Consider the following 8,799-nt stretch of genomic DNA (forward strand, 5'->3'; position numbering starts at 1 on the left):
TAACACAGTATGGAGCTGGAGGAACACAGGAGGCCAGGCAGCATCAGCGGTGCAGGAAAGTTGACCAAAAACATCACATTTCCTGTTCCTCTGATGGTGCCTGGCCTGCTGTGTTCCTCCAGCTCCACACTGTGTTACCTCTGACTCCAGCATCAGCAGTTCTTACTATCTCTGAGTGACTGAAATGAATTAGTTGGCTATAAAATGAACAGAATATAGAATATGAAAGGCAAATTCTTTCCTGAACTGCATCCACATAACTGTCCAATAATCTAATTTTACATTTGCTATTAAAAACTGAATTGTACTGTATAAACAATCATGATCCCAATAAAGTTAAAAAGCTGTTGCCCTGTGTTTTTAGAATCCCTAAGCCATGAACTATCTGTCCTACTAAACCACTTTATCAACGGCAAATCTAGAAACTTAGATGCGACAGATTTTAACCTATCTTTGTTCATAGGAAATATGATTCTTTTCAGATGCAATCATTGTGGTTTTAAGTCATTGGAGCCTTGTATCAGCATGCGTTCTGACAGGTTTACCCCGTACAGTTCCTGAGGAGAAAATGTGAGCACAATAAATTGCAAGTTGGAAATGTAACAGCATTTGAAGAAGACAGGAGGGAAAGATAATTGTTAAATTGGAATATACACATTTCTTAAAAACGTAAACTGATACAAAATGAAAGTGACTAAAAGTTGCCACAACTTCTAAAGAAATCATACAACTACTGCTTGAAAAAACAAAGTATTATCGCCCATTATCATGTTTCTTTGTGTTTTTAATTAGTTAGAGTGTTTTTAATCAGTTAATACAAAACATTAAGTAGTTTTAAGATGTCATTGACAGTTGTAAACTATATTGCAACAGATGTGAATTATGTGAAGATGGAAAAGATTACTCAGCGAGGAGCCCAGAATGCAGTAACCACTCTAAACCACATCCTCTTCTTTCTTTGTGTTTAACACTTACTGAAAGAAACTTATTCCTGCAAAAGAACATTTATTTTGCAAAAATAAGCCTTATATTTTACTTTCCACTGAAGATGGAGTGGCACAATTTGATATTAATGCTTTGCATAGATTTGAAGACATTTAGCAACAGTACTGCAGCAGTTTTAACAATATCTAACTTAGCATACAGTTTGTAGCTCTGTTGACAGCCCTTAAAAATCTGAACTTCATGTCTTGTTTTAATAATAGAGGGGAGTCTATCGTACCTCCAAAGGCAGCTCGCCAGTGTGAGCAAGTGGACTTAGCTCTGTTCCCTCACTGGCAGTGACACACATTTAGGCTTTGGGGAGCGGTAAGCAAGGAAAATGTGATTGGGAGTGGAAGCAAAGTGTAGGTAAATAGTGACCCAGAAGAGCACTGTGACTTCAGGATGAAATGTACCAACAGTGTACTCTCCAATTTCTTTGGCAATCTACAACAGTCCCTCGAAAGACTAAAAAAATCTCGTTGGAACCTTCATGGCACATATATTTTCTACACTTCACATGTTAGACTGATTAGTCTTGAAACATACTGCATCCTTTTTCCATTGCTAAGCCCATGAATCACTGCTTACAGGCACTTACCAGGGATCCTAAGAGCAGCGATGATCAAGACGTCAGGTCATTAATGCAGGACATTATGGACCATATGAACCAAATCAGTGTCTACTCAGAGATAACAAGGTGTAGAGCTGGATGAACACAACAGGCCAAGCAGCATCAGAGGAGCAGGAAAGCTGATGTTTTGGGCCTAGATCCTTCTCATACTGTTTTAATACTGCTTCAAAGAACAACATAAAATGAAACGATAGCCAAAGAGAAGTCCTCGGCATGATATTGAGAAAAATTGCCAATAATCACTTTTGAATATATAAAATTCAAGTGATAGTAAGGCATGGCAGATGATGATCACAAAATTATGCAGTGAACTTATGTTAGCCCTCAGAATATAATTATGATATGTAGGTCATTTAGTATGAGACAGCTCAATTAATTTTTATTCCAGCTCCTGGTATTTACAATTACAGGCACCTGCAGGTTTGAGCTCAAGATAAACAATTTGGGTACGCTGGAGCACACTTCCCTCTGCATGTCATGAAGCAATAGGATACAGCTCAGTAAGGTGAGACTGAGAGCTTTATATGAGTAGGTTATATGGAAAGATACTCTGATGACATAACGAACATGTCCCACAAAAGTACCTTGCATGTCTGCTGCAAAACATAAAGGTAAAATTTCACCCTCTCATTAGAGAGGGAGAGAGATGACTGGTGGTGGTGGTTTAACCTGAGACAGCAGGATGAGAAAGAGAGTCCTTTATGGTAACCTCAGCTCATGTCGAAATTGAACCCGCACTGTTGGCATCACGCTGCAGTGTAAGCCAGATATTCAGCCAACTGAGCTAATCAATCCCCTACAAAATATAACACAACAAAGACAAGCATTAAAACTATGGTACAAGTTGGTGATAGAGTAATAATGGAATAATTTATTAGGATTCATCATTGAATCCAACAGCATAAATTAAATGGGCAATATATGATTTTCCATTGAATTAAGTGATTAACAGATTTGAAGTTTTCAAATGCTAACTTCTTGTTTCCCTTGTGTATAATCAACAGGGGTAGAGGAATTTGTGCGCAGAAATCTTTGCACACAATTACAGGAAACTGTGTGGTCTGAGTGAGACACATCTGGTCTGATTTCCCTGACAATGGCTGATACCAGAAAAGCTGATCATAAGGAGGTGCAAGAGAAAACCCTCAGGTTTCACCTGCCCTTCCCTCCCTTTCTCCCTCTTCCTCACACAAGTATCTGTCTGGGCAGCTGCTCACAGCACTTAACTTATGCCATGTCCCATTCAGTTAGGTTCTGTCAACCAAAATTAGCCTTAATTCCCATTCCCGTCCTTTGGCCTTCTATTTTCACTATCTTGAGGATCATATGGCCTTTCTGTTAAAACAGGAATAAAAAGTTCAGTTTTTTTTTAACCCTGAAGCTGGTTAGACCACGTATAAACCTGATTTTGCTGAATGCAGCACAAACCAATTTTATGGAAGGGACATCAAGTATCTGGCCCCTTACTTGTAAATGCAAGGGCCTAATCTTTCTTTCAAGCCTGGATTCTGGACACCTGTTTTAATTCTAATATGGTGAGTGTTGCATTTTTGGCATAGAATGCGTCTGAACATGCTGTTAAGCATATTAAATGCTTTTTTTTATCCATTTTAGGCCATAGTGTCATCGCATTTCTAGGTGCCTAGTCACTACAGGGCTCAATAAGGAGCTGACTGAACATTAGTGTGGATATAGTTCATTGCCTAGAGTACTTTAGCCTTCAATGTAATTTCTACTCTGTACTTGTCAAATCATGTTTTCCGCACAAGCAAACATGCAGGTTCCTCTGAGCTAACTTGACCCTGTCATGACAATAACATTCATTCTGCTAACAATTAAAATAAAATCAATAGAAAAATAAAGGGGAAAAAGAGATGGAGCAAGAGAGAGAGAGTGAGAGAGAGAAGGTAAAGAGGTCATTCATCAACAACAGTAACGTGCATTTATATAGCATCTTTGAAATAGAAAACCACCTTCAGGAGTGTAATCAGATGTAAATGAAAAAGGAAGGAAATACTAGAAGTGCTGACTAATACCTCAGGCTAGGAGGCAAGTTTAGAAGAAGGTCTTAAACAAGAGAAAGAGCTGGAGAGATGTACAGGATGTGGGAGTAATTCCAGAGTGTAAGGTCCAGCTGAGGGCATGGCTGCAGTGCTTGGAGCAATAGGAGTGGACAGTGTACAAAAGGCCAGCGTTAAAAGTGTAGAGTTCTCAAAAGATTGTAATCACGAAAGCTGAGCTTGGCCTCCCTGTCCCGTGGCCAATTGGGCCACTAACGTAGCCAATGAATAACCTATAGGCCTTATCCTATCTGCACTGTAATTATACCAGCTTAGGTGGGCAAGAAGGAGTTGTCCCAGCCAAATGGTTTACAAATATCAACAAAAGCAGAAGTTGCTGGAAGCTCAGCAGGTCCGGCAGCATCTGTGAAGAAAAAATCAGAGTTAACATTTCCTCATTACTGAGGAAGGGTCACTGGACCCGAAACATTAACACTGATTTTTTCTTCACAGATGCTGCCAGACCTGCTGAGCTTCCAGCAACTTCTGTTTTTGTTCCTGATTTACAGCATCTACAGTTCTTTCGGTTTTTAACTGGTTTACAAAGGCTGGCAGTTTGGGGAGTGGGGGGCCCTCACTGTACATTAATTTGTGCATGACTGAGGAATTGGACCAAGGGCTAAGGGATAGCTATTCAGAGCCACCTTCCTGCTATTGCTTCAGATCCTATTCTTCCCCTGCCTGTGACCACCCTATCCAGAAATCCAACCAAACAGCACTTACCTTTCCTGTCAGTGACCGTCCAGCTTGTGATTTGGAGGCTGTGGTCCTGTAGAGGTCAAGGCCTCCACCATGACACTGTTTGTTCTAGAGCTGCAGTCTTCTGCTTTGACAGCAACTCCAGACCTGTGGGGCTTCCTGACCCAGGGTCCTAGTTCCTGCAGAAAGTCAATTTGCATCTGATCAGCTGCCAGAAGATCTGGACAGGCATTCTCAGCTTAAATGGAGTTCCCACTGGAAATCTCTCACTTTGAAACTTAAGATTATTGGGCTGTGGACGTCCATCCTGGAAACGGTCCTACATTTGGACTTAGTCTACAAGCTGCAAGGTCCCAGCCAGTGCCTTTGAGAGAACTTGTCTTTTTAAAACACTGACACTAACATTGGGTAACAAATGAGGAAAGACAACATTATTGAGAGAGTTGTCGAGTGTTTCCTTCATGTTGCTGGTGCTACCTCAGGGTTGAATGTTAAGCAATTGTAAAACTGGACCCAATATCAATGAATAATGTGCAATCAGTACACAGATTAACTATACTGTTTCTATGGTATTGTTCTAACATGTTCTTAAAATTTAATAATGACATTAACAACAGCTGTCTCCATCACTTGCTACTGCCTGGAATTGCTATCCTTCAGAGAAAAAGGCATCTAAATGAAAATAAATTAAAGCGTAACCAAATCCCCAAACTGAAATAAAATGATCAAAGTGGGACAATTTGTCAACACTTTGACAACCTAAATAAAGTAGCTTTGTGATAAGTTGCTGGGTTAGTGATCCTGAATGAATGATTCAGAAACATGAATTCAGGAGCTATCATGCCATTGAAAAAATTAAGTTCAGTCAAATAAAAATGGTCAGCAATGCAAATCATGAAACTGAGCACTTGTTGCAAATACAAATCTGATTCACTATTGTTTCTATTTGTGACTGCAGGCTTGTTCCCTGAATGGTTTGCTCACTTAGTTGTATCTCAAATGTAATCAGACATAGACAACAAATACTTGCCTTGGCTTTGTCATCTATATCAAGAGAATGAATAGAGAAAATGTTCTCCTGTAGACTATGGTAACTATTCACTCACAGCACCCTACATAGTTAAATTATAACTTTGGCTCTTATTCGATAGGAGTTCAGGACCAGGACATCTTTTTTGGATTTGCTCTAGTTTATTTGCATTATTTTGTTAGTAGTGCAGTGGAAACCCTACTTATTGTCAGTTAAGTCAGATAAAAGTATAACCTGAATGTCCTCTATCTTGCCCCAGGAAATAGCAGGCTGCCATATCTTATAGAGGTGGGACAGCAGCGATTGAGAAAACTCCTTAACGCCAGTCTAGAATTGTGTTCTGTGAGTGTAAATGGAGAAAGAGCTGCAACATCAGGGATTGATAAAACAGCAAGTCACTGAGGGTTTTGTGTAACAGTACATTAAAATAAATAAATAATTGTAATAGGAGCAAAAACGAAACAAAAAAAAAATCCATCAGGGTGATCTGGAAATATTGTCAATCTCTACTAAAATTGCAACTCAGGGTATAAATTTCACAAACTTTCTGGTGGCGTGTATAAGAGCTGACCATGCATTTTTTTCCCAGTGCATGTCTCCATTGATGTAGAAGGTTCCAGTGATCGTGAGACATCCCAAGCCATTTGTTATAAAGGAAATGAGAGGAAGACTAAGGTTAAGATTAAATAATGTTGCATAGAGAAATGTACAAGGAGGAGAGATCGAATCAAACAATTCCAGAGTATGGCTGAAGACTCCACCACCAAGAGTGGAGCTGAGCCCTAATCTGAAGATCAAAGTGGCTGAACTGGGAAATAGAGCTGGAGAAAGGTTAGACCTTGGGAAGAGCAGTGCTGCAGACTGAGACATCATGGGGACAGGGGTGACAGGTTGCATAGGGACACTCACCCTTCTGATTGTTATGAAGTTACTCAGCAGTAAACATGACAAGCTGGTATCATCTTGTCAAAAACAACAAGATTAGGTGGCACAACCTGTACTTGAAAGGAAGTAACTTCCAACTAGTCTGTGGAATCATTGGTCTCAATATTAACTTGGATGCTGGATTGAGGAATTCAGAGCAGGGCTGTGCAGATGGAATTAGATGGGTGGGGAGCAGGTGTTGTTTGGTATCATGAAGCTCTGAATAATCAGAATGAGGCTCGTTGGGTAAGGTGCAGGTAAGTCTGTTTCCTCAGGTTCTAATCTGGGAACATAAAGTAGCAGAGAGAGAGATAAAGGGGTAGTAGCAACTGCCGATGCTAGATTGTTTGAGATAACAATGTGTAGAGCTGGATGAATACAGCAGGCCAAGCAGACCTGTTCCTCTGATGCTGCTTGGCTTCCTGCGTTCATCCAGCTCTACTCCTTGTTATATGAGAGATAAAGGGAAGAGGGGACAACATTAGGGTTGAAGGTCAAATGGGAGTGTGTGGGTGTAGAATGGCAAATAGCTGTGTCAGGGAGTAGGGTGGTAGATATTTGGATAAGATGGTCAGGTGGCAGGTGATGGAGTAAAGTGGCAGATAGAAGTGTAGGTGAGGGGACTATAGCACCATCTTGATGACCATTCCTGATACCTTGTGATATTTGCTACCTCAACCAGTATGTGGTACTGTTTTAGGACTGTTTGAGCTAGTTTGCTGCCATCATTCCTCCTTTGTCTTTTTTTATCTTGGGCTTTTCTAGTGGTTAGTGGATGAGGATACGCATTGTAGAGATTCTACAGAAGGGGCACCATTCTCAGATAGCAAGAAGGTATGTTGTATGACAGCAATAAGTACAACTATATTTGATTCCCCAGTGCCTTGAATATGATCCAGTGGAGGTATCCCATCACATGTTCATGGATGTTCTAATATGTAGACTTCTTTACATATGTGATATCAATATGTCTGCTGTCATGAAAATGTATCATTTATATATCTTCTGGAAATGTAGCACTGCTGGAAATGGCTAGATAATGTCTGCATCTATGGGGCCAGTGACAGTCTGACAGCATTGACACTGATTCTTAACATCAGGTGTTTAGCATGTTTTTGGTGTAGGTTTCTCACATGGCTCTTTAGGGTGTCCATACCCTAATAGAATCTTTTCCACATTAATATTGATTTCCTCCTCTCAGGATCAATCAAAACACTTTGCTAATTTCTTCTTCCAGCACATTTTAAATAGCTTTCTCCAAAATTAAATCTTTGTTGCATTATAAAAAAATCTGATGAAGGTTCATCAAGAATTCTGACACATTTCTGTCACTTGAGTTCTGATTTCAATGGTCTATATTCACAATTTTCTACTAATCTGCAGAGGTCATTAAAGAGATTGTTTACAGATTCTCCTGGAAGTTGATATTTTTGGTTAAATCTTGTTCATTCAAGAATTTAAATGTTCTGAAATTGAAGTATTTATCAAAAGTCTTTAGAGATTTACAAGTATCTGTACTCTCTTTGATGTTTTGTCCTTTAGTAATATCATTGGCAATTGGATCCATTGTATTAACTTGCTCAGCTTCAGTCACTCCATGAAGTCTAATTTCATGTTCTATTTAGACCTTCTCTGAACTTGAATCTGTTAGCAAGTATTATATGAAAAGATGAAGTAAATCATGCAGCCCCTCAAGCCTGCTTTGCCATTCAATAAGGTGGTGGCTGATTTGTTTCTGTTTCAAAAGTGTATATGTTGAATGAAATCATGATCCAACTTCATGAAAACAATGGAAAAGAAATGAGAACTGTTCTGACAAAGGGTCACTGGACGCGAAACGTTAACCCCATTTTTGTCTCCACAGATGCTGCCAAACCTGATGAGTTTCTCTAGCACTTTCTGTTTTCGTTTCAAACCTATCCACGGCCCATGTCTGCTTGTGCACATCAATCATGTACCTCTTGCTGACACCATGGGTTCCTCTCTTGCCCAGGGCTGAGCAGATACCTGGACTCTGACAGTCCTCCAAATGCCAGAGGCCTGGGGCATTTCTCCATTGACCAGCTGTGGAGGTGGGGCAATGAAGAGCTCACCAGATCCTGACTCTAATCTGGAAAAAATACCCACTGAGACAGCATTATCTGCTGGTGGAGGGGTGCAGGAGGTAGTCATGCCAGTCCATCTTCTGAGGCACTGATACACTCTTCCTCAGAGGTGGGCAAGGTAATCACCATTGAAAATGCCAAAACAAAAACAAAGTTGCTGGAAAAGCTCAGCAGGTCTGGCAGCATCTGTGAAGGAAAAAACAGAGTTAACGTTTCGGGTCCGGTGACCCTTCCTCAGAACTGAGTTCCCGAAATGTTAACTCTGTTTTTTCCCTTCACAGATGCTGCCAGACCTGCTGAGCTGTTCCAGCGACTTTGTTTTTGTTCCTGATTTACAGCATCCGCAGTTCTTTCGGGTTTTTTTTT

At 40.2% G+C, this 8,799-nt stretch overlaps 1 protein-coding gene across 2 annotated transcripts in view; it reads left to right on the plus strand.

The window, feature by feature from the left end:
- Positions 1–8,799, plus strand: part of si:rp71-68n21.9 (kelch-like protein 13) — a 67,649-nt gene that overhangs the window by 7,684 nt on the left and 51,166 nt on the right. Inside the window, exon 1 of one of the 2 annotated variants that reach the window (XM_048603131.1) lies at positions 2,105–2,120. The exons of the other annotated variant lie outside the window; for it this stretch is intronic. The gene's annotated coding sequence lies outside the window, so the exon portion shown is untranslated. Of the gene's footprint in view, positions 1–2,104; positions 2,121–8,799 lie in introns of those variants that run through there. 2 annotated transcript variants of the gene reach the window in all.

The sequence above is a fragment of the Rhincodon typus genome, chromosome 11 (assembly GCF_021869965.1).
Source record: "Rhincodon typus isolate 14 chromosome 11, sRhiTyp1.1, whole genome shotgun sequence".
In the NCBI taxonomy this organism is placed as follows: domain Eukaryota; kingdom Metazoa; phylum Chordata; class Chondrichthyes; order Orectolobiformes; family Rhincodontidae; genus Rhincodon; species Rhincodon typus.